We start from the raw sequence: 27,033 nt of genomic DNA on the forward strand, positions 1-27,033 counted from the left end.
TTGGTTTCAGATCACCAATTACCAGAGTCCTGTAACCTTTCAGGAAGTTATTTACCTCCATTTTATGTACTTCTCATGTACATTATGTACAGGCCACCACAACTCTCTAGGTTACAGAATTGTATAGATTTATTATCCTCCTCGAGAAGGGTGCAACATTTGAATTACTGTCGACAGACACAAAGTGCTGGAGTATAAGAAGTGTAAGAAAATGACTGCAGATACTGGTACAAATCAAAGGTATTTATTTCACAAAATGCTGGAGTAACTCAGCAGGTCGGGCAGCATCTCAGGAGAGAAGGAATGGGTGATGTTTCGGGTCGAGACCCTTCTTCAGACTGAGTAACTCAGTAACTCAGTGCTGGAGTAACTCAACAAGTCAGGAGGCATCTCTGAGAAAAAGGATGGGTGACGTTTTTGGTCAGGATCCTTCTTCAGATTGAAAGTAGAGGAGAGGGAACTGGAGGTAAGAAAAGGCCAGAACAAAGCAGGGCCGGCAACAGATGACCAAGGAAGGGTGGAGCCCATAATGGTTCACGTTGGCTGGGGAAGACTTGATAATGAAGAGATACAAGGATGCGAACAGTGGAACTTGGAGGATGACTAGAGTGGGGGAAGGGAGGAGAGAGGGAATGCAGAGTTACTTGAAATTAGAGGAATCAATGTTCACTGCTGGGTTGAAAAATGCCCAAGTGATATGTGAAGTGCTGTTCCTCCAATTTGCCTGTGGTCTCACTCTTGATAGTGGAGGAGGCCCAGGACAGAATGTTTATATGGGAATGGGAAGAGGAATTAAAATGTTTGGAAACCGGGAGAAAGCGTCGACCAAGGCGGACTGAGTGTAGGTGTTCATCTTACCAGTCCAGTCTGCGCTTGGTCTTGCTGATGTATTGGAGCCTGTGTTGCATTGGCAAATGGGTGTGACGCAACTAATGTGTGGTGGTTTAACTTCCTTTCTCTCACTTTTCTTTCCCTAACCTATACAATACATATCTAAATATCCCCCCTCCCCCCCCCCCCCTTCCACCTACATTCATTCTTCTAGATTCACAATTTGTAACTTTAATTATTTTGTCTCACACCTTGTGTTTTTTCATCTCTGGCCATCACCTGTCTTTCAAAACCCCACCTCACCTGTATTAAGCTATCACCTGCCAGGCTTTGTCACCTCTCATAGAGTCATAGAGTCATAGAGTCCTACAGCACAGAAAGAGGCCCTTCGGCCCATCGTGTCCGCACCGCCCGTTACCAAACACAGTCTAATTTTAATCCCATTTTCCCGCATTTGGACCGTAGCCCTGAATGTTGTATCATTTCAAGTGCCCATCCAAATGCCTCTTAAACGTCTCTCTTCCAGCTTTCTTCCCCCTCCACTTACAATCGGTCTGAAGAAGGGTCCTGACCCGAAACATCACTTATCCATGTTCTCCAGCTGTGTTGCGGGACTGTGGGAGTTACTCAAGCACTGTGTCTTTTTTTCTAGGTACACGGTGACGTGAATGAAAACCATTGTATTTAAAGGAACTTTGGTTCTCACATTGCTCTCTTGCTTCTACCTGCAGCATCCTTTTTTCATTTCTAAATGAACCTTTCAACCTTCTTTCCAAATGTTTGAGATGCAATTTGATCCAATTGTTATATTCTGGATGTAGCCTTAGACTTCTGCACGTACAGAGATAAAGCTCACATTAGTCTGTTATGGAGACAGAATTGGCCCAGAATTTACCATTATTGTGGAAGCATTGTTGAGAGTTTATTGATGAGATATTTCAACTTTCATGACCTGTGCATGTTCCAATGTTAATATGGTGTTCTATATGATTAAATTAGAGTGAATTAAAAACTCTTTGTTTCTGCTTTATTGTTACTGCCTGCAACAAGAGAGGATTTAAAATTAAATGTTCTTTATCATCTATGGCACTGAATAAAAATTGGAATATGCACATATGAGTAAGTAGAAATCACATCAAATTTTGTAAATAACTATTCTTTTTAAAAATACTTTGTATTTTGTCATCTTTGTGATGTGCAAGATACATCTTCTGGATGCACTGGGACGCATCCTCAGTGATGTGACCTGGGGTCATCGGGTGTTTCGGGTCTCACAACATCAGACATCCTCGCCCAGGCGACCCAGCCGGGGTTGATCAGACCCCGACTTGCGTCCCAGCAGCAACCGCCCACGGATCAGCCCTCTTAATCCAAAGCCATCTTGTGGCTTTCTCTGCGGCTTCGCCTGCGGATTGAATGGCCCTCTTCTTTGCCAGCCCCGTAATACCCAACTGGTTAAGGACTTTGCAGAGTGAGTGTCCTGCAAAGCCTCTGCAGCCCACCTCTATGGGTTCATAGCGTGTCTTCCAGCCTCTGTGCCGGCACATCTCCACCAGCTCCTGGCACTTTGCGCATTTCCTTTCATTTGCTTCTTCCATACGCTCTTCCCAGGGCACTGAGAGCTCCAGAATGATCAGCTGTTTTGTCATCGGAGGTGATGATCATGTCTGGCCAGAGTGATGTTGCTGTGATGTGCTGCGGAAATTGCAGCTGTTTGCCCAGATCGACGTGCAGCTGCCAGTCAGTGGCCGTGTAGAGGAGGCCCGCCCTTGTTTTTGGTTGTGGGCGAGGCTTCTCTCCCTGTTCTCACCTCAATGCCAGCCGAAGACACCTTCTGGTCCCTGGAGTCCCTGTACCGTAGGGCTTCTCTTGTCCGTGCCACCATAAACTCTTCAGTGAGGCCACTGAATGGGAGCTGCAAGATGTTACTGGTCCCGTACAGTGCTGCACTGTTGAGGCTGCGGGGAAGGCCAAGCCACTTGCGAAGAAAGCCACTGATCTTCCTTTCGAGGGACTCAACTGTGGTCAATGGAACAGCGTAAACCAGGAGAGGCCACAGGACATGGGGCAGGATGGAATGCTGATAGATCCAGGCCTTGAATCTGCCAGGCAGGCCTGACTTGTCGACTTTTTTGAGCCAGGCTTCAAGGTCTTCGATGGACTTTTGAATGGCGGCAGAGTCACTCAGAGTTGCGTCAAAAAGCTTCCCCAAACTCCTGACAGGTTTCTCAGTGATGGAGGGAATGGCAGTTCCGGATAATAAGAAGTGGAATTTGTCAGTCACCTTCCCCTTCTTCAGCACCATGGACCTTGACTTGGTTGGCTTGAAACTCATCCTTGTGATGAGTTTCTCAAGACCTTGTAGGATCCACCTACTCCCTGGGACCGATGTTGTGGTGATGGTAAGGTCGTCCATAAAAGCTCTTATTGGGGGCTGTCGTACACCAGACTTGGTTAGGAGACCTCTGCATTCCACCTCGGCTGACTTGGCCACCATGTTCATGGCAAGAGCAAAAAGAATATTTCTGCCTGCAACAAGAGAGGATTTAAAATTAATTGTTCTTTATCATCTATGGCACTGAATAAAAATTGGAATATGCACATATGAGTAAGTAGAAATCATATCAAATTTTGTAAAGAACTATTCTTTTTTTAAATACTTTGTAGTTTGTCATCTTTGTGATACAACTCCATGCACAGGAATAAAATACTTCAAGGGCCTGGTTGTGAGCCAACCCAGGGTTGTAAGCAATTGGAAACTCACCTTTGCCTTGGATAGCTGTTTTCAGAGAGGTTCAGAGTGGATTACTGTCATTGCTGCCATGAAGTCTGTTTTATTTTTACTTGCTTTGACTGCGGAACTTTGCTTCAAATGTTGTCAAATTGCCAATGGTACAGGTTGGGGTTCTATATTTAGTCTACATCAAGTGGTTCATAAACTAAATTGTAATTGGTTCCAGTAATTTCCATTATCCACATCAAAGAAGGGGTCCATCGCACCTTGATGTTCGCACAGTGAAGAGCTAAACTACTCGGAGCAACTTCCAGATTTCAGTGCAAAGATGTGCATGTGTAGAAACCCTGGGAGTGCTGTCTGTTTCATAGATTGAACATTTCACAACCATTGTCATGAAATTTGTGGCGTTTAATTTTCACGTGCTTTGTCTGTGGAACTTTGCATCAAATTCCATCACATTGACAACAGCACAGTTGGTGTTCTACGCATGGTCTACATTAGACATCTCTGAGTGGTATTGCTTTGTGGTGTTTTGTGTTAACCCATTTAATGATGTGGACATGAAGTGGTTGGTTACTTAATGAAATTAGAAAAGAAATTCTCCTGAGTCTTGCAGAAGGCACATTATCGGTTTCCAATTAAAATGAAATGTGTAAGCATACTGTGACCAGTTTGATATCCTACTGTGCTCCTATTTAGCAAAAAAAAATAGAAGCTGTTTTATGCATCCTAATCAACCAAGGTACAGATGTTAATTTGATAACCTGATTTTTCTGCGTACTGATGAATTCTGAATGATAAATATTGACAAGTAGATTCTTGCAGGGGAACCTCTGTCGTTATCTTGTGATTGAGATAATAATTGAAAATGGTCCTGGGTTCGCAGCTTTGTAATTCAATACTATTGTCAATTTCCTGGTTAGATGCCTATAAATGAAATGGTGGAGTAATAAGCAGAATTATTTTATTTATTTTGAAGCACTGCAAAATGGTTTTCAGATCATGTGTATTGAAAGGGGCTGTTAATTAAATATTCAAACTCATTCTCGCGGCCCCAAGTAGCACAGCTTTCTCACATAACTGTTCAGTGACATTTTGGTGAATTTGTTTTGGCAGTGAGTTAGAAGGAAAATATATTCAGCCTTCCTAAATTTTTTAGCAGTGGATGTTGTGTTTGTTCTCTGTGTGTCAAGCTTGTCTTCCCAGATGCTACTCCTTGAGAAATAGTTTAGAAATACAGGGTGGAAGCAGGCCCTTCAGCCCACTGAGTCCAAGCCGACCAGCGATCCCCCCACACTAACACTATCCTACACACTAGAGACAATTTACAATTTTACTGAAGCCAATTTACCTACTAACCTGTATGTCTTTGGAGTGTGGGAGGAAACCTGAGAAAACCCATGCAAGTCACGGGGAGAACATACAAACTGCATGTAGACAGCACCCATAGTCAGGATCAAACCTGGGTATCTGGCGCTGTAAGACAAAAATTACTGCTGTGCCACCGTGCTGTTGTCACGGATAATGGAGTTCCATAAACCTTTCAAGGGGAATGCAATAACTGTGAACAAGCTTTGTGTAGAGTGCCTGTTAGGAAAGTCTGTTTCTGGTATATGACAATGTTAGCCACCTGTCAGAGCCACCCATATTCACCTGCCAAGTTGAGTTCATTGATATATAGAAAGAAAATCTTGCAATAGCATTACACGCTCACAGAACAGAAAAAACCCATAAATTATACATAAATTACACAAGACAGTGAAAAGAAAAAGACTGAAAAAAACAAAACGCATTAGTGCAAAAACACATTTGTGTCGGATTTGTGCAGGTCGGTTCAAGAACCTGAAAGTTGTAGGAAAATAGCTGCTCCTGAACCCAATGGTGTGGGGCTTAAGGCTTCTGTACTCGTATCTGATGGTAGCTGCAAGAAGAAGACATGGCCCAAATGGTGAGAATCCTTAATGATAGATGGCGGCTTCATGAAGTATGCCTTCCATAGCTGCTTTTGGTGGTTCCCGTTATGGACCAGGCTGAATCCACTACTCTGCGCAGCCTGTTATGTTCCAGTGCATTGAAATTGCTTTACCAGGGGCAGATGTTTGTCAGAGTATTTGGTGCCATGCCCAATCTCTTTCATCTTCGAAGAAAGTAAAGGCTGCCGGGTGCCTTCTTCATGATTGCAGGTCAGGTCATCAGAGGTCATTACAGGCTCAACAAATTGAAGCCAGTTTATTTGGAGGATTTGCTGAACCAAGTTTGATGGACTTCTCCAGTGCTTTGAGGTGAATTGTTCAGATCTCCAAAAAGTACAGGAGGTAGGAATCTGCTCAGTGGACCATGGGAGCATATTTGAGATGTTGCCCTGAAACATTCTTTTCCTCAATGGAAAGGAGTCAGTGCATTAAAGGTAAAGTTCATCATTGATGTTTGTTGTCCCGAGATAGTGGTCCTGAGTTATCAGGGGTTTTCCAATGTCTCATCACTGTACTTCCATCTTCAGTTCTGTAAAGGCAGTTCAACTGCAAGCTGCTTTGTCTTCATGTCACTCGTTTTTGTTTGGTAATCCGTTATTAATTTATATTGTTTCCAGGCACTATCATTGTTATTTCGAGATGCTTTGGAATTCTGATCATATTTTGTGTTCATCTCTGTTTGATTGTGTTAGGATTTCGAAGATTGGGATTTAGAAAAAATACTCTGGTGAATTTTCTGATGTGGCATAAATTGGTGTGAAATGAGAAGATGCAAATGAGAGGAAGGCCGTCGCAGAGCTATGGGGGTGGGGGGGGGGGCGCCGACGAGAACTAAGGGGGAGACCCGGCGGGGAGGAGGAAGCACTGCTGCCAAGTGCGGCAGCAGGCAGTGGATAGGACTGTTCAGTGAACGTTTGTAACTTTGTCGGTGCCAAAGTGTGGCGACACTTGTGTACTGCCTTGGTGAGGTCTGCTATGTAATTTTCGCAGGTTGTATGCACAGCAAAACATTTCACTGTACCTAGGAACATGTGACAATAAAATATAATTAAATTGAATCATTGAATTGAAACAGAAAGCAGAGCAGAAGTGATGCATTAACAGAAGAGCTACTTTGGGGTTAATGTGACCACCATTTTATGCTGAAGCAATAGCATGAATCACAAAATAGCAGCAGTGTCTTTGTTCAGTGGAACTAAGAAAAGCAGTTTTTAATGTATTGAGGTAACAATTTCATGTGAGAAGAATGAGGTAGCAAATTACTATGGAGAAACAAACATTAAATATGGCTTTATCCATTTGTATTAATCCAAAGAGACAAACCCTTGGCCATGGTTTTTTGATGTGCTTTGTCCACGTTCAAAGATGTATCAGATGAAATGTTACCAATTTGAGACTCGTTTCCAAAACTTCTCATCTGTAAATTAACGTTGGTCGGGTGATATTTGTGCAATAAAACATTGCCAAATAATTATTATATTTAAATTATGAAATTATTTTCATTTTCTAAATCCTGAAGGTGGTTTTGATTTAAATGAGTGGGTTTTTTTCCTGGTTAAAGACTATATGCCAGAGTGAATCTTCACCAGGAGAAATGCTCATATTTTTAATTGGCACTGCAGGAATTATTGGTAAGTCTATATATTGCTGATCCCAAATAGTTCTTGAGGAGGTGGTTGTCTTGAGCCATGACAGTCCTTCCAATGAAGGTGCTTTTATTGTCCTATTGGGCAGAGAGTTCAAGGATTTAAACTCAATTTCAATGAAAGAATTGTGATATAATTTCAAAATAGTTTAGCTTGCAAAAGGAACGGAAACCATCAGGTGGTGGAGATCCCACCCCATCCATCTGCTGCCATCAACCACTTTGATGTTAAAGGTCACAAATTTGTGAGGATCTGTCACAGTGGCCTTGGTGAAGTAATTGCAGTGCGTTTTGTGGACAGTACGCATTGCAGCCACTGTTCACTCGTGATGGGTTGGAATGAATCGTGGATAGGTTAACAATCAAGCGGGCTACTTTCTTAAGTTAGAATTGGATTAATCCAACCAAGTGAAGAACTATGCACTTGACATACCTCGTGGATGGTGGAAGAGTTTTTAGATGCCAAGAGGGAAACACTGCAGGGTATAACATGAAATGCCTGTCAGCTTTAAGCTGCTTTAACTGAAGAAGGGTTCCGACCCAGAAAGTCGCCTATCCATGTTCTCCAGAGATGCTGCCTGACTTGCTGAGTTACTCCAGCACTTTGTGCTTTGTTCTAGAGTCTAGCATCTGCATTTCCTTGTTTCTTCACGCTGATTTTAATGTTGGCTGAAGGATATATGGTGGCCTGGACATGAAGCAAACTCTCTTTTTCAAAATACCATGGATTCTTACAATAACACCATACACCATCCAACGATATGTCAACTTTCAATGCGCATTTGACAAAATGCGCCTCAGACTTCATTACTAAAATGGGCATTAATAAAATTACAACAAATGCATTAAAGGGCCAATGGCAGGGTGGCGTGAATTGGCCAAGGAACAAAAGCAAAAATGAGTGGTGTAATAATTAGTCAAATGGTGGAAGGTATCTTGTAATGACTAAGGGGCCACTCATTCACCTTCTGTTCTTGTGAATGAGGGAATTCACATTTTAGACCATCCCCACAGGAGTAAACAGTGTGTTGGTGTGACCGTAAAGGCAAATGAAGGCAGGGAGAAATGGATTAATATTTGATGTACCATTTGCAAGGCAACAGAGAAAGATCAGGATAGTGGTTTGAGTGGCTGAAAGACCACCTTCCTATTTGCTCGTTCTGGTGTGCATGAGAGAACCAGTGAACTCTTTTTCAGCTAACAACTTAATAGTTTAGCAGATACTTATAAAGCCTTTGGTATGAGATCAAAGGTTATATCTGTTAATTTATAACTTTTATTGTGGTAAGGTATCTTGGGAAATAGATGACATTTCATTCAAAGCTGACTTGCACACTTCATTTAAGTTACTGGTTTGCTTTGCTTGCTTTGTCTCAACAGTTTTCAGTTCTCTATTCAGAAGATAGAATTGAGCATGTGTCAATTTTCAGTTTGTAGAGCATAAAATAGGTGTTTATTCAAAGTCTAAACATTTCCAGATGCTGAAATAAAAACAGAAACCGTTCAGACCATTTTGTGGCATCTGTGATGGGAACAACAACTACCTTTTCAGATCAGTGGTCCTTTTTATCAGAATCGTGGAATAGTTATTCCTAAAAAAAGACTTTTATTGGTATGATTGTCCAGTATAATCATTTATATAATTATGTGTTGTTTAGTAAAGTTGGGCTCATGATTTGAGTGAACCAACTTGTGGGTTATGACATTGGTTCTAAGATAATATTAAATGTGAACATATTATCACCCATGGATAATCAGGGTACCTGTACTCTTTCATTCTCATTTTCTAATTTTTTTTTCTTCTTTGTGCCCTCTTCATTTTCTTTTCACCTGCCATCATCATTTTTCTCCACTCCTATTTTTCTGTGTCCTTTTTTAATGTGTGTCTGCTGTGATGGCACTGGGAGGAAGTGAATTATTCTTCATGTGGCAATTAGATGACTTGATGTGAATATGTGCACCCTGGAATATGTGCACCCTGGATACTTATAACAGTGGAGTGGGTTATAAGTAAATGGTTTGACAACATAGGGCATCTGTTCAGTTGCTTCAGCTATTCAGTATTGACTTTATCAGTTCTGAATGAGGTGGTGGAGTCATAGACCTAGACAACATGGAAACTTGTTATTGCCGAGCAAGTTGGAATTCTGGGTTTATCCCATTTGTCTGCATTTGTCCCATTTCCCTCTAGACCCTTCCTTTTTCACATTTCTGACCAACTGTCCTTTGAAAGTTGTGCCCCCTTCTATAACTTCCTCTGGTAGCTCATTCCAGGTAGAGTCTACCCTGTAAGTGAAAAAGTTGCCACTGAGGTCTCTCTTAAATCTCTCCCCTGTCACCTTCAACCAGTGCCCACTAGTTTTAGAATTGTCTATGCTGGGAAAACGGCAGTGTGAGCATTCACTTTATCAGCGTCCCTCGTGATTTTGTATACTTCATTAAGGTCACCCCACAACCTCCAATGCTGCATAGCAAAAAGTCCCAGCCTAAACATCTTCTCCCTATATTTTGAGCCCACAAATCCAGATAACATTTTAAAAGTACCATTAGCAAATTTGCCGATGATACAAAGCTAGGTGGCAGTGTGAACTGTGAGGAAGATGCTATGAGGTTGCAGGGTGACTTGGACAGGTTGTGTGAGTGGGCGGATGCATGGCAGATGCACTTTAATGTGGCTAAGTGTGAGGTTATCCACTTTGGTGGTAAGAATAGGAAGGCAGATTATTATTTGAATGGTGTCAAGTTAGGAAAAGGGGACGTACAACGTGATCTGGGTGTCTTAGTGCATCAGTCACTGAAAGGAAGCATGCAGGTACAGCAGGCAGTGAAGAAAGCCAATGGAATGTTGGCCTTCATAACAAGAGGAGTTGAGTATAGGAGCAAAGAGGTCCTTCTGCAGTTGTACAGTGCCCTAGTGAGACTGCACCTGGAGTACTGTGTGCAGTTTTGGTCTCCAAATTTGAGGAAGGATATTCTTGCTATTGAGGGCGTGCAGCGTAAGTTTACTAGGTTAATTCCCGGAATGGCGGGACGGTCATATGTTGAAAGACTGGAGCGACTAGGTTTGTATACACTGGAATTTAGAAGGATGAGAGGGGATCTTATCGAAACGTATAAGATTATTAAGGGGTTGGACATGTTAGAGGCAGGAAACATGTTCCCAATGTTGGGGGAGTCCAGAACCAGGGGCCACAGTTTAAGAATAAGGGGTAGGCCATTTAGAACAGAGATGAGGAAAAACTTTTTTAGTCAGAGAGTTGTGAATCTGTGGAATTCTCTGCCTCAGAGGGCAGTGGAGGCCAATTCTCTGAATACATTCAAGAGAGAGCTAGATAGAGCTCTTAAGGATAGCGGAGTCAGGGGGTATGGGGAGAAAGCAGGAACGGGGTACTGATTGAGAATGATCAGCTATGATCACATTGAATGGCGGTGCTGGCTCAAAGGGCCGAATGGCCTACTCCTGCACCTATTGTCTATTGTCTATTGAATCCTTTCTGCACCCTGTCCAACTGCACACAACTGCACACAGTACGCCAAGTCAGGACTCGCCAACGACCAGTACAGCTGCATCATGGTGGCATGGTGGCACAGTGGTAAAGTTGTTGCCTTGCAGCGCCAGAGACCTGGGATCGATCCTGACCATGGGTACTGTCTGTGTGGAGTTTGTACATTCTTCCAATGATCACGTGGCTTTTCCCCGGGTGCTCTGGTTTCCTCCCGCTCTTCAAAGACATACAGGTAAATTGTCCCTAGTATGTAGGATAGTGAAAGTGTATGGGGATCGCTGGTCGGCGCTGACACGGTGGACCGAAGAACCTGTTTCCACGGTGTATCTCGACATCAAATCATATTGTTCTAACTTTTGTATTCAATACTCTTCCTAATGAAGGCAAGCGTGCTAAACATCCTAACCACTCTGTCTACTTGAACTGCCACCTACAAATTTTCTTTACCTTGCCTGCCAGATTAATTTCATGTCCTTTTATTGCCCTACTGACTGCCGCCTTTAGTGTTCTCCTACACTTTTAATATTTACGGAGGGATTCTCTTGATCCCGACTGCATAAGTCTGATGTATGCCTCCTCCTTTTCCTGGCCAAGGCCTCAACATTTCTCGTCAACAGGAGTTCCCTAAACTTGCTAGCCTTACTCTGCGCCCTAAGAAGAACGTGTTGCCCCTGCACTCTTGCAATTGGACTTTTGAAAGCCTCCCACTTGCCATCCGCCCCCTTGCCTGCAAACCGACTTTCCCAATCGACCTCCACAAGTTCCCGCCTAATTCCTCCAAAATCCAATTCCTCCACAACCCAGTTACTCCAGCATTTTGTACTTATCTTCTATGCAAACCAGCATCTGCAGTTCCTTCCTACAACCTTTTACTAAATGCAGCTGGAAAAAAGAAGCACTGAAATTCTCTCACAGAGATCTGCAGCAGTATCAAGCTCCCAGCCTAAATCAGAGAATTAAGCAACGACTGCTTCAGTGGCTGAAGCCATCACACTCAGTTACAGAGTTTCCTTGTCAAAGAATTGGGCATCAATTCAGTTTTCAGAAGAGAACTGCGGTTCTCTATTGATAGGTCATGATTCAACAAAGTTATGAAAGGCGCTGTGAACTATAGATTGCTTTTAAGTATTTCTCAAAGTGTCTCAAGTAATATTCCCGTGGGAAGCCTGTTTTACCAGAACCAGTTTCAGCTTTCCACTCAAAACAAGTGTCTGACGTTGGTGCCAAGATTGTGGAGAAGTTTTGTCAAGTTTAAGCTGCTGCTCAAATTTATGCATTACGATAAAATGAACAAGATCCCAGTTTTTTATTTATTGAGGAAGATGATAATACATATTAATAAAATTTATCATATTAATTCAAGTAATTATCTCAACAGAATTTGCAAGCTTGTCAAAAGTGTTTAACAAATTCTATTCTAAAAGAAATAACAATTATTTGAAGGACATTTTTATTTCTCCCTTTTTCAGTCACTTCCTTTCTTCGGGTTGCTCATTGCTGATTGACCATGAGAAAGTAGCAATGAGCTGCTTTCTTGAACCACTGCGTTTCTTCTGGTGAAGGTTCACCCAGAGTGTAGTTGGGTAGAATTCCACTATTTAGACTCGGTGATAATGAAGAAAGAGTAATGAATGTCCGTTAAGCTGGTGTGCAGCGTTGGAGGGAACCTGTAGGTGGTGGTGTAACCATGCACCATCTCCTGTTGTCAGGGTGGTCACTCTTACCTCAACTATGGAACGCAGCCCTGTAGTCCATGGTTGGACCAGGAGAGCATTGGAGACTCCTGGTCCTGGCAAAGCCCAAATTGTCTAGAGTAGACCAGGTAGGCAGTAATTAGCTTGTCTGACTGTGTCCTGATTTTTGTGACCAGTACATATCTGGACAATTTTCCGGAGCCAGGTACGGCGCAGGGGCAGCACAGTGGCGCAGCGGTAGAGTTGCTGCCTTACAGCGCCGGAGACCACGGGTTCGATCCTGGCCACGGGTGCTATCTGTACGGAGCTTGTACGTTCTCCCCGTGACCTTGGTGGGTTTTCTCCGGGATCTCCGGTTTCCTCTCACACTTCAAAGACGTGCAGGTTTGTAGGCGAATTGGTTTGGTAAAATTGTAAATTGTCCCGAGTGTGTATAGGATAGTGTAAGAGTGCGGGGATCGCTGGTCGTCGCGGACTCGGTGGGCCGAAGGGTCTGTACCCGCGCTGTATGTCTAAAGTCTAAGGTAGATGTCTGTTTAAGGTTGTGAACAGACTGAATCGGATTGGATGGAGGGAGGGCTCTTTTGGAGCACAAGTCCTCAGTGGTGCAGCCACCATTGTTTATTGTCCCACAGCTGAACCTATTACCATTCTCAGCTGGGTTTTTTCATAAATCACAGAACTATAAGACATAGGAGCAGAATTAGGCCATTCAATCCATCGATCTATTTTCCCCTCTCATCCCCATTTACCTGCCGTCTCCCCATAACCTTTGACACCCTTCCCCTTACTTTGTGCAGTCAGAGTATTGAGTATAGAAGTAGGAAGGTCATGTTGGAGTTATATATGATGTTGGTGAGCCCATATTTTTTGTGTTCAGTGCCCAGAACCATGTTATAGGAAAGATGTTGTCAAGTTGGAAATGGTACAGAGAACATTTATGAGGATGTTACCAGGACTCAAGGGTCTGAACTCTTGGGAGAGGTTGAGCAGGCTGGGACTCTATTCCTTGGAGCGCAGGAGAATGAGGGATGTTCTTACAGAGGTGTGTAAAATCATGAGAGGAGTAGATCGGGTAGATGCACGGTCTCTTGCCCAGAGTAGGGGAATCGAGAACCAGAGGACATAGGTTTAAGATGAAGGGGAAAAGATTTACTATGAATCTGAGTGTATGGAATGAGCTGCCAGATGAAGTAGTTGAGGCAGGGACCATTGCAACATTTAAGAAAAATTTAGAAAGGTATATGGATAGATCAGGTTTAGAGGGATATGAGCCAAATGCAGGAAGGTGGGATTAATGTAGTTGGGACATGTTGGTCAGTGTGGGCAAGTTGGGCCGAAAGGCCTGTTTCCACTCTATATGACTCTATGACTCTACTCAGGCAGTGTCTGTGGAAAGAGAAATGGTTAACACACACTCATGTAGATGGGGCATAGTGAAGACCCTACATCAGATTATTTAACAATAGGATTCATTGCTCAATCAAATTCAACTATTTCTCTTTCCACAGGAGCTTCCTGACCTGCTGAATTTCATCAGCATTTTCCGTTTTTATTTGTTGAGTGATAACTCCGTGAATAGCTCTTCTTACTTAAATATCAGTGAAGTGGCCATTGCAAGGATGACTGGACTGGAAGGGACTTTGCTGTGTCATAATTTGGTGCTTAACTCAGTAGCAAGTAGTGTGCTTGGATTTCCCCTGCTCTAATGAAATGGTTACGGTATATTTGGATAGCCATTTTAGAGCTATTTAAGAATTATTTACATTACTGTGGGCTTGGAATACAAATCAAGGGTTGGTACAGCGATATCGTGCAGAATAACAAATTTCTGTCATGATCTTTTTTTAATCTTAAAGTTAAATATTGCACTGAAAGGTTGCGCTTGTGATTATAGCGCGCCCCAGGTCATCTAACTAGAGTGGATTGTATGATAATGCTCAGTAAATAAGAAACTACAACATCAAAATAGTGGAGTAATTCTCTGGTCCCTCGTGTGATTTTGTGCGTGTGATAGATGCCGGCTTTCACAGAGAGCAAAAAATCACTTTCTGAAGGGAAAAAAAATCTCAATGTTGCTTCCTGTGAAAGAATCAACAAAAAGAAAAGCTTGACATTTGAATTAACAATAGGTTGTGCTTCAAAGATGGTCATGACCTTGCCTTGCAAAGACAGAAAGCTAAAGGGCATTTCTGTATTTCACTACAAATAACGACAGCAGGAAATAAGAAATATCACATTTCTACCCAGGAAAATCCAATTATGTCAGAGCATTCATCTAAGTCTGGGTTTGGATTCCTGAAGTTGATTTTTTTTTACACACTTATTCTATTGATTTAATTTAATTATCAGATTGTAAAGATGAGGAATCTTTCAAGTTAACATTTTTGCATGTCTTTCCAACAAAGGCATGTGTCGCAGAGTAATTGTATTTCCTAATGTAGTTTTCAGCTGAAGAGATTTGGTTGTTATAACATCCCATGAGTAAATTATGGTTAGCATGTTAATATGCTTCTGTCTTGTAATATGGCCGGGAACAAACTTGTCACAATTTGTTTCTTTGGAATACCAGATGGCTGGTGATCAAAATTCGATGCCTGCTGATATTAAAGAATTTAGTATAAAAATGGGCACTGCAACATACTTGCACTTTGTGATTAGATTTCAATAATTAGATTTAGGGGCAGCATGGTGGTGCAGCGGTACAGTTGCTGCCTTACAGCTCCAGAGACCAGGGTTCGATCCTGACTACGGGTGCTGTCTGTATGGGGTTTGTACATTCTCCCTGTGACCTGAGTGGGTTTTCTCTGGGTGTTCCAGTTTCCTCCCACACTCCAAAGACGTACAGGTTTATAAGTTATTTAGCTTTGGTAAAAATAGTAAATTATTCCAAGAGTGTAGGATCATATCATATCATATCATATATCATATATATACAGCCGGAAACAGGCCTTTTCGGCCCTCCAAGTCCGTGCCGCCCAGTGATCCCCGTACATTAACACTATCCTACACCCACTAGGGACAATTTTTTACATTTACCCAGCCAATTAACCTACATACCTGTACGTCTTTGGAGTGCCGAGCTGGTGTACAGGGATCACTGGTCAGTGCGGACTCAATGGTCTGAAGGACTTGGTTCCACGCTGTATGTCTAAACTAGATTACATTTGTATCAGTAAGCTTTCCGAATGCAAGTTACACAAATGTAACAGGATTTGAAAGACATGTTTAGTATTGAAATTTATAACAATTTTCATGACTGTATCTCACTAAGGTTCCTTGCCCATTGTAGGGGTCTGAAGAGAATTGCTGTAGTGAGTTTGTTACAAACTGCTTATTCCTTGAAAAGAAGTCCGTGAACCTGAGCCCAGAGACTGAATTTTGTCAATTGACAAATTACCGTGATAAGTGACCAAGCCAATAATATATCCTTGGAATTTTAACCGATCTCTGTTCTAAATCCAGCAACAAATTTCCAGGCCTCTCGGAGAGAATTCTGCAAACTTCTATGCTTTGAGGATAGAATAATTGCGGTAGAGTTGCTACCTTACAGCGCCCAAGACCCGGGTTCAATCCTGACTATGGGTGCTGTCTGTACAGAGTTTGTACATTCTCCCCGTGACCTGTGTGGGTTTTCTCCGGGTGCTCTGGCTTCGCCCCACTCTTCAAAGATGTACAGGTTTGTAGGTTAATTGGCTTGGTAAAATTATAAATTGTCCCTAGTGCTACATTCTCGATCGATCGGCCTGGTGATCTTGACACTATTGTGTGAACTGTGCCATTTCAGAGCTAGTATCTGAAGCCCCGCTAACAGAAGGAATATATTATATTTTCCGTTTCCCCAAGGTAATTCTGTGATATAACTGACTACCACAGCACTGTCACACTATTCCACATCTAGTCCATACTTCAGGAACTTTCAACAGGAGATCCACATGGCTGCTTCTAGTCATTAGGCAGGTGTAAGATGGTGAAAGTGCACCACCGGGAAAGGATAAATGCGGGTAATTCCTGTTCACTGCACCACAAGGTAGTGGAAAAATAAAGCCTTCGGTATGAAAATGAAATGTAACCCGATCCAAAATTGGCTTGCAGCTAATCCAAACCTGATCTGAGCCTGAAAGTTTTTTCCATATCCACCATCACTTGACCATCCCCACATATTAAACTGTCTCAGGTGTGATGTGTAAAGGATTCAGAGCAGAGGGATGAGCCACTTAACCCAAGCAGTCCACATAATGCAGTGTGTTCATACATTCCCATTGTCAGCACAAGCCAGGTGATTCTGCTTACTCACCAGATTAACAATAGCCGGTGTAGCATCAATTTTCCCGTTTTTTCATTCTTTTCGACACCACTTCCAGGACCTCAACCTCAAACGGGAGCACCCAGAGAAAGCCCACGCGGTCACAGGGAGAACATACAAACTCCATACAGACAGCACCCGTAGTCAGGATCAAACCCGGATAAGGCAACAACTCTATCACTGCGCCAATGTGCCACCCCATTTGAAACCATCAATTCAAAACATTTTAGCAAGGGGCTGCAGTTAAAAACCTTGTAATTAATAAGGTCCACAGAAAATCTGCATTATGAAAGGGTTAAAAACTTGGAAGTGTTGGACTCGGTTTTAAATAATCAAACTCAGGAAGCAAAAGGAAAAGAGCTGAGTATTGCTGCAGATTCACAGCAGCACTTAATTACACCTTGCTGGGTTAGTGAGCAGATAAACGACACAAATTTAATAAGTCATGGGATTTGATTCTGTCTGCACTTAATTTCAAAGGATTTCTTTGTTCAACCTGTCTCACTGGAGCAGTTGGGGGAGGGAAGCGGAGAACACTGTCAACACTTCCTTAATTACAAATAGCAAAGTATTCAACAAGAATTTTTATCTTTAATCATTCCTGGATATGAGTGTCGATAATATGGCTGGTATTTTATACAAGTATTTTAATGTAATAAATAGATTTTCAGCTGCACCACCAGTTTTGGTTTGATTTTGGGGAGGATTCTGTTTTAGTGGAGGAGCTGAAAATGTCTCAGATGGACCTCCTGCTAATTTTAAGGGGACTGATTGCCACTTTAAGGACCTGCAAGTTTTCTTCAACAGGGGACGTGTTCTGTGAGCCTCTGCTTGGACTAATGCCCTGTTCTAACAGCTGATTTGTGAGGACAAGGTGCCACTTTCAGGCAATACTGTCTGCCCTTGCTCACTTGGAGATTAAGGTTCGAAGAGAATTTTTGAAATGTTATGTGGAAACTTTCAGAAATGCTTTTGTCGAATCTGTATCAACACTGAAACATTTATTCCAATAATTCTTCTCAGTTAAAAGAGGTGCGAGTACTGTGCCACTCCATCTAATTGGATGCTTTATGGAAGTCACCAAGAGAACAGAAACACTTTTGCCTGAGTTTTTAACCAGGAGATGACTAGGAGGAATGGCATGTGTTCAGGTCTTTGCTGCAAAAGAGGAAAAAAATGGAGTGAAACTGTTTCCTTTCTCCTCCCAATGGTGCGGGTGCAGACAGCGAAGGACGCTGTCAAAGGATCAGGGCAAGTGTGAGGTTTTTGCACTTGGTGAGGTCAAATGTAAAGGGAAAGTAAATAGTTAATGGCAAGATCCCTTTACAGCATTGATGTGCGGGAGGATTTTGGGGTCCAAGTCATATCATATCATATCATATATCTACAGCCGGAAACAGGCCTTTTCGGCCCTCCAAGTCCGTGCCGCCCAGTGATCCCCGTACATTAACACTATCCTACACCCACTAGGGACAATTTTTACATTTACCCAGCCAATTAACCTACATACCTGTACGTCTTTGGAGCTGCCTGAATGTCCAGAGCTGCCTGAATGTATGAGTCAGGAGGTTATGTTGCAGCTTTATGAACTGCAGTCTTCTGGACCCAAAATCGAAATCTCCAAATTTTAATACGTCGTTCTTTCTCTCTTTCTGTCTGTATCAGACCCGGCGATATCTGCCTGCCATCCATCTGTCACTTTGGCTCATTTTGTTTCTTTTCAGTGGTATAGGATGGCCTGTTCAACATGTGCCACGATGCTCATAGCTGTATATGAGCTAGAGACATATACAGACCCTCCCTGGCTCGTATTTACATAAACAATTCTGCACTCAGTCCCTAGTGCAATCAAGGCAGTTTGTAATTTCCACAACAATGTACGATCACTCAAGTGTACATCCGAAACAAGTCGGTAATGGCTGCAGTGCTTACCCAGAAGGCCGTGCGCCACAGAAAGTGCCCCAACAGCGAAGGTGGAATTCAAGTTTACAAATAACTTGAGCAAAACGCAAATTGCTGGAGTAACTCAGCGGGTCAGGCAGCATCTCTGGAGCACCTGGTTGTACATTTCCTGCACAAATGGTGTGGTGAGGTTCTGAGTTATTAGCTGCTACTGAGTTTACTTGCAGCTTTAGCCCAGCAGTATTGACTGATGGTTTGAATGAGGAGAGGGCATGCAGGGAGGGATTTCTGCTGGATTCCAATTAATACTCTGAGTTATTTTGGGCAGGGGATGGAAACGGACACAGTCGATGATTCCGACTTGTGTAAAATCTGACTTGCGAAAGGGTTCATAGAACATAACCCTTACATAAATCGGGGTGTGCCTGTAATCTGATTCTGACCGCCATATTATCTCATTTTGTCACAGCTTATCAGTGCTACTCCAGAGATTTCCAGTATCTTCAGTGTAGGTAGGAACTGCGGATGCTGGGTTATACTGAAGATAGACACAAAATGCTGGAGTAACTCAGCGGGTCAGGCAGCATCTCTTGAGAAAAAGAATAGGTGTTGTTTTGTGTCTGAACCATTCTTCTGACCTGTTCGAAGGGTTCAGAGACCCAAGGAAGAAGGGTCCCAACCTGAAACATCACCTTTACTTTTTTCTCCAGTGCTGCTGCCTGACCCGCTGATTTACTCCAGTATTTTGTGCCTATCTACTCCTTTTATCAGCAGCAGTGCTGCTGCACTGTCTACTCCTTTTATCAGCAGCAGTGCTGCTGCACTGTCTACTCCTTTTATCAGCAGCAGTGCTGCTGCACTGTCTACTCCTTTTATCAGCAGCAGTGCTGCTGCACTGTCTACTCCTTTTATCAGCAGCAGTGCTGCTGCACTGTCTACTCCTTTTATCAGCAGCAGTGCTGCTGCACTGTCTACTCCTTTTAGCAGCAGCAGTGCTGCTGCACTGTCTACTCCTTTTATCAGCAGCAGTGCTGCTGCACTTTATTAGCAGCAGTGCTGCTGCCTGACCCGCTGAGTTACTCCAGTATTTTGTACCTATCTACTCCTTTTATCCTATCCGTCTTTCTTCGTCTTCTCTACTGTCAACATTTGTTTTCTGTCTTTCCTGGTTCTGACAACAGATCTCAGACCTGAAATCTTTAGACTTTAGAGAACTTTGGACTTTAGAGAAACTGTGCGGAAACAGGCCCTACGTCCCACTGAGTCCGTGCCGATCAGCGATCACGCTGCACCCTCGCGCATTCCTACATACTTGGGACAATTTACAATTTTACCGAAGCCAATTAACCTACATACCTGTACGTTTTTGCAGTGAGGGAGAAAACTCACATGGTTACAGGGAGAATGAACAAACACCGTACAGACAGCACCTGTGGTCAGGATTGAACTCGGGTCTCTGGTGCTGTAAGGCAGCAACTCTGCTGCTGCGCCACTGTGCCACCCCAATCACTTCCCACTGATATTGCCTGACTTTGAGTTTTTCCATCATTTTCTGTTTTCATTTCAAATAGACATGACGTATTAGCACAGCATTCATTTCACATCTGCTTCTATCCTTCAATTGGAAATGCAAACAAGATATTTTGCTGAAGTGAATGCAACCCAGTGATTTGTTGTTGGTGATACTGATTTAGAAAGGGACGTGGCAAAGAGCATCCTGTTGGAATCACGTCATTATTTACCTGATGTTGCCACAACTCGAGGGCCTGAGCTCTTGGGAGAGGTTGAGCAGGCTGGGACTCTATTCCTTGGAGCGCAGAAGGTTGATAAACCTGTACAAAATCGTGAGAGGAATAGATCAGTTAACACACAGAGTCTATTGCCCAGAGTAGGGGAATCGAGAACCAGAGAACATAGGTTTAAGGTGAAGTGAGAAACATTTAATAGGATCCCAAGGGGTGACTTTTTTTTACACAAAGGGTGGTGGGTGCATGGAACGAGCTGTCGGAGGAGGTAGTTGAGCCAGGTACTAATGTAGCTTTTAACAAACATTTAGACAGGTACATGGATAGGATAATTTTAGAGGGATATGAGCCAAACGCAGGCAGGTGGGACTCGTGTAGATGTGACATGTTGGTCGGTGTGGACATGTTGGGCCGAGGGGCCTGTTTCCACGTTGTATGACTCTATGACTTTAGAGAATATCCAATGACAAAATGGTTTCAAAGATTTATTAAAAGATCAGAATTATTCAAAGCATGATTGTTTGAACTCGGATAAGTCATTGTCATTTGAGCCCTAGCACTCTCAATAGAGGTGATAAACATTTTGGGTTTTGAACATTGAAGGTGTCATGCACTCAGATGACTGAATAAAATATAATATTCTTCAAATTGTTATTGTATATCTGGCTGTATAATCTCTTGTCATATTCAACCGCGAGTGCCACAATGGCTGTGAATCTGCCCCTCAAGTTGAAGTCAGAGAACAGTTGTATGTAAGGCTGTGCAGTCAACCCATTTGTGTTTGATTCGATAAGCTGAATATTACATTAAGAGGCTGCACAGCAAGCAACACATAACAAACCAGAATCAAATTTGAGTATGTCCTTGTGTGTGCAGCTCTCAACCACTGTCCAATTCTATTTATCAGTCAGCAACATACCAGGACACACTTCAGTGAAACCACAATGAGATGGAGCTCAGTGTCTCTGGCAAAAGTATAACCAACAGAATTGATCTCATTGAACAAAAGAGGAGGCCTAATGATACTAGTCATGTGTAAAAGGCGACAACAAGCAACAATGGACTTAATTTTCAAATGCGGACTCCAGATATGAATTTGAATGCTGCAGATTCTTATGATTCACCCCAGCTTTTTTTCTTGATTCCCATTAATGGTTGGAGCTTCTGTAATGTTAATTCGTGTTCTTGGGATATAAAGTACAAGAATTGCCCATTTCTAATTACAGTTGCATGTTATTGATGTGTTACCTTTGGGAACAGCTGCCCTTATGATGACAGTAAAAACTTTACATGGCTAGGTTGGACATTGCAATGCTTTAATCCAGTGACAGCAAAAAGGAGAAGAGTCTATGCCAACACCTTGGCAACTTGCAGCAAAGTTTGCCACTGATTATGTTCTCGTAATGTCACCACTCTTCTGTGTTGTCATCACGCTGAATGCAACTCAGTCTTGGTGTGCATCCTTGCCTGTTAAACTGGTGGCCTTGAGGATCCAACCCACAAACTTGAAAGGAAAATCTCATTCCCTGCCACTTTCTTGACAAAAGAATAAATCTGCCATCATTTAGTTGGACATTGGAATCGATGCCTTCAGAAAGTTAGGTGGCCATGAATTAAAATTGAATGGAATCTTGCTGCAATATACTTATTGTTCTCAACATGCTGCACAATAGAATTTATTTGTTTTCCTGCATTTGTCGTTGAATTTGCACACCCAGGTGTATTTCTCTGTTCCATCTATATCTATGACATAGTGCTTTGCTTCTCTATAACAGACCTGATTGATTTAAAACCAGGTCTGTCCAACAATAGAACTGAGGTTGTGAATCTGTCATTGTGAGCAGCAGTTAGCTTTAATCTTGGATATTAAACTTTATTGTTAGATGTTTACCTTGATTAGGTTGATCAGCTATAGCAAGATTAGAAAGGCTGTAAAGAAATGAAAACAATAAGAGCATATTAGTTAATTGGTAACTAGGGGAAGAATTAAGACAGACTGCGAATAGGTTAAGACCCAGTGGTATGTGATACTGGAGTTAACATCACAATTGTGTCTAAAGATGAATGGACTGTGTTTGAGGTAAGAAAACATAATCATTATTGGTGCTGGGAATTTTCTGAGCAAGAAATAGATGGGGAAAGGTGAATTAAGGCATCTGGGTACTACCACAGGTGCAAAATAACGTTAAAAAATGAAATGATTCAATTTTGCATGGCTTTTGTAATTCAAAGGATGATTTATAATGCAAGAAAGATGTATTAGGTGCAAGCAATTTATCAAGAGATTGGAAATTAAATATTGCAGCATGAATGCAAAGCTTTTAATAGTTAATCAAAATGCTCTTCACCCAGGGCACAATGCTGCCTTGCAACAATCTTGGTTGTGTTATCATTCCTCTGCCCTTTTCCCTTCAGAATACACTACTTTGATGCCGGAGGTTTGCAGCTCTTGACATTTGGCTTCTGCTTGCAAATCGTGTGATTTATCTAGTTAGTTAGTTTAGGTTACTGTCACGTGTACCGAGGTACAGTGGAAAGCTTTACTTGCGTGCTATCTAAAACATTGCGAGGTGAAAAGTGATGATGGGGGTTAATTTTCTGATGGCATTGCAGAAAGTCTCCAGTAATCAGCTGTGTGACTATTTGGAAATTTGGTTTACCGGGTTATGTTTGTCTTGATTCCTTTGAACTTGTCAGGGCCCTGTTTCCAACAATCCCTTTAAACTTGCCTGGACCCCATTTCCAATGCTTTTTATTTGACCAGGGCCTTATTTCCCTTCATCCGTTAAGAGTTGCAGGGTTCACTGAAAGTGTATTATACTGCTCTGTGAATATAGAAACATAGAAAATAGGTGCATGAGTAGGCCATTCAGCCCTTCGAACCAGCACCACCATTCAATATGATCATGGCTGATCATCCAAAATCAGTTCCCCGTTCCGGCTTTTTCCCCATATCCCTTGATTCCCTTCGCCCGAAGAGTTAAATCTAATTCTCCCTTGAAAACCATCCAGTGAAGTAGCCTCCACTGCCTTCTGTGGCAGAGAATTTCACAGATCCACAGATTCACAACTCTCTGGGTGAAAAAGTTTTTCCTCATCTCAGTCCAATTATGTAAATTAAAAGTTTGCAAGGTTATAAATAAGAATAACATCCAGAATTCTACAGAATCAGCAGCACCACCAAAGTTCTGAGCCTGCTGAGTTATCAGAATTTTGCTGTAAACATTTCCAGTCTATTATTTAATAAAATAATTATTCTTATCACCAAGCACTTCTGAAACCTCAGTATATCAGTGGCTGAATATGTATTGTGTAGGAAGGAACTGCAGATGCTGGTTTACACTGAAGATACACACAAAATGCTGGAGTAACTCAGCGACACCTCTGGAGAGCAGGAATATGTATTATTTTATTGCACATAGAAGCAGGTACGATAGTGGCTTTTAAGAGGCTTTTAGATAGGCACATGGAACAAGAAGCTCAGAAAAAAATATTTTATTTTGCATTCATAGAGACCTTGGCTTGTTGTATCAAGTACATTTTGGGAACTAACTAGAAGTTGGATTTGTCATGCAATTTTGGTTCAAAATTCAATTAAGTGTAAAAGTCGATGAAACCAATTTTTGAAAATATAGCAAGTGAATGTCATCCACTGTGATCTCTTTGGCACAGGAAGGGACAACTTTGAAGTCTGTTTTAAATACTTATGAACAAATGGTTAAGTTTCAACGTAGATCTTGTTGGTGGACTGGGTTTGGATTACTAGCATAATCCAGTTGATAAATTAATTAAATAGAAGATTAAGGGGTGATTATAGTTAAAGTATATAAGACATTTAAAAGATTTGTAAGGGTAAAGCAAATTTATTTTTTCTGATGGCGCTGTTCTGAACAATAAAACAGAACTTGAAGATTAACGTTAAGGCCATTGAAAATTGATTGAAAATGTCAAAACCAAGTTAAACCAAGCTTGGATAGAGTGGATGTGAAGATGATGTTTCCACCTGTGGGTCAATCTGGGACCAGAGATCATGGCCTCGGAATTAAAGGAGGTTTTTTTAGGAAGGAGATGAGGAGGAATTTCTTTAGTCAGAAGGTGATAAATCTGGGGAATTCTTTGCCACATTTGGCTGTGGAGGCCGTCAATGGATATTTTTAAGACAGAGATAGATAGATTCCTGATTAGTACAGGTGTCAGAGGTTATGGGAAGAAGGCAGGAAAATGGGGTTAGGGGGGGAAGAGATATATCAGCCATGATTGAATGGCGGAGTAGACTTGATAGGCTGAATGGCCTAATTCTGCTTCTATCACTAAAAACCTTGTGAGATAAACAAATTTAAGCAATTGCATGGCCTACTCCTGTTGATTTGTTTCTAAAGTCTGTAAGTTAATAGTATAAAGGTGCCCTTAAGTGCAAGCATTATGACTGTGTACTATATGAGAGAGAATCAGCAGCGTTTTGACTGAAGAATCAAAGACATCTGGCCGAGTTGCTAATCTATTTTGGTATTGATCATGACTCCAACTCAAACATCATTAATCAAACCCTTGCTGAATTAACAGTTACATTCCTATGCAGGCTAGACTTGCATAACTGTCCAATAAATTTAGCTTCATCGTTTTCTTCATTGGGAAAACTCCTTGTGCCTCGGGTAGCACAGGTTCCAACATAGACTTCTGGCAAATTATAGATGGATGTTGCCAGGGATGTCAGTGGCCCAGGAAGAAGTGTGGACCAGGGGTGTCACCAGGAAGAAGTGTGGACCAGGAAGTAGTGTGCAAAGCATGGGTTTGTAGCTGGCAAAGTACCCTGATGCATCCATTTTGCTAAACAACATCAATTGATGATACCGTAAAACATACAATTAATAAAATAAAATATGCCATTCGCCTCATCGAATCTACTCTCTCATTCGATCATGGCTGATCTTTTTTTCCCTCTCAACCCCATTCTCCTGCCTTCACCCTTATTAATCAAGAATCTATCAATCTCTGCTTTAAAAATACAAATGATTTGGCTACCCATCCACCTGTGGCAAAGAATTCCACAGATTCATCACCCTCTGAATAAAGAAATTCCTCCATGTATCCATTCTAAAGATACATCTTTTTGTTCTGAGGTTATGCCTTCTGGTCTTTGACTGTCCCACTACTGGAAACATCCTTTCCACATCCACTCCATCTAGGCCTTTCATTATATGGTAGGTTTCAATGAGATCCCCTCCAATCCTTCTGAACTCCAGCGAATACAAGCCCAGAGCCATTAGACTCTCCTCATATAACCCAATTAATAAACACATTCATGGTGTACATCATTAGGATCTGATATTGAACCCTTGTGTCCCATACTCTGAGATGTTTCTGACATTTGCCTCTCACACAGCAGAGGAGCAAGCAAAAAGATTAAAAAGATACATAATTGCCACGGTGTGAACTAGAGATAATTCAACAGTTATGGGGACAAGTGCATTATATTTGCTTTCAATAATCAGAAGGTTGATCAACAGCTTGGCTTATTGATGCTATCAAGTCTATTGGACCCATTAATGGAGACCAGGATTTTTCATACTTTATTCCTAATTGCGTTAGGAGCCAGAGACTAAATGGGTGGGTTAGTTCTCACCGGACCATAAGCAAGTAGCTCACCAATGACAAATGGTGATACGTTTCTACCTAATTAAACAAAATAAATGTTTCTAATTATTCAGTATGCATTTGCTGCCAACTTTAGCATTTGTGCATCTCAGCTCAGAGTTTTCATGGATAATATAGTCTGTTAATTCTATTTTGCTGAGGAATAAGAATTTGCAAAATGCTAACCAGATACAGACCAATGTTTTTGATTCTTCTACATATTTATCTGGATATTACTGAGCACAGTAATAGTTTGTTAAGCTCCAGACTTGAAAAGAAGTTGCATATTCCTCAAAGTCAGGTGATTATTGTAAACACATTTTTAAAAGCAGGCATAGCCACTTTTATGTTAATAGTAAGTACATTTGGCATTGTCCATATGAAATAGAGCCTCATGTTTATTTTTGCTTCCACTAGGAATTTGACAGCCCAGCACTGAAGGACGAAATGCTCCAACTGAGTTTTGCTCTTTGGGCTGTGTGTTGAGGTAAGTTTACACTAACTTGCCCTCGAATCTGTACTAATTACACCCCGCAGAAAAATGCCAGGTTATTTCTAACTTTGTAGCTGTGGTAATATTTTATTTGTGACTGAATGTGTTATTGAATGGCTGGATATCATTAAAAGAAAGTGATCTATCAATAAAAAAAGATGCCAATATGAAATAAAAACATAAAATGCTTGAAAAACCCAGCAGGTTAGATATCACAAATGGAAAAAGAACCAGTCATGGTTCTGGATACGAAAGATCGACACAAAATGCTGGAGTAACTCAGTGGGACAGGCAGCATCTCTGGAGAGAAGGAATGGGCGATGTTTCGGGTCAAGACCCCGAAGAAGTTTGCGGGTTATCCCTGAGAAGAAGGGTCTCGATCCGAAAAGTCTTCTATTCCTTCTCTCCAGAAATGCCGCTTGTCCCGCTGAGTTACCCCAGCATTTTGTGTATCTTCGGTTTAAACCAACAGGTAAACTTGTTAACTGTATGTTTGTGTTGTCCTTTGTGAGCAGAGCACCAAGGCACATTCCTTGTATATGCACATACTTGGCCAATAAATGTATT

General features: G+C 41.9%; 1 protein-coding gene across 1 annotated transcript in view; it reads left to right on the top strand.

The window, feature by feature from the left end:
- The window catches only part of LOC144597248 (alpha-(1,6)-fucosyltransferase-like), a 585,852-nt gene that overhangs the window by 304,224 nt on the left and 254,595 nt on the right, over positions 1-27,033 (top strand). Inside the window, 1 exon segment of the mRNA XM_078406318.1 lies at positions 26,391-26,460. The gene's annotated coding sequence lies outside the window, so the exon portion shown is untranslated.

The sequence above is a fragment of the Rhinoraja longicauda genome, chromosome 10 (genome assembly GCF_053455715.1).
Source record: "Rhinoraja longicauda isolate Sanriku21f chromosome 10, sRhiLon1.1, whole genome shotgun sequence".
NCBI lineage: Eukaryota > Metazoa > Chordata > Chondrichthyes > Rajiformes > Arhynchobatidae > Rhinoraja > Rhinoraja longicauda.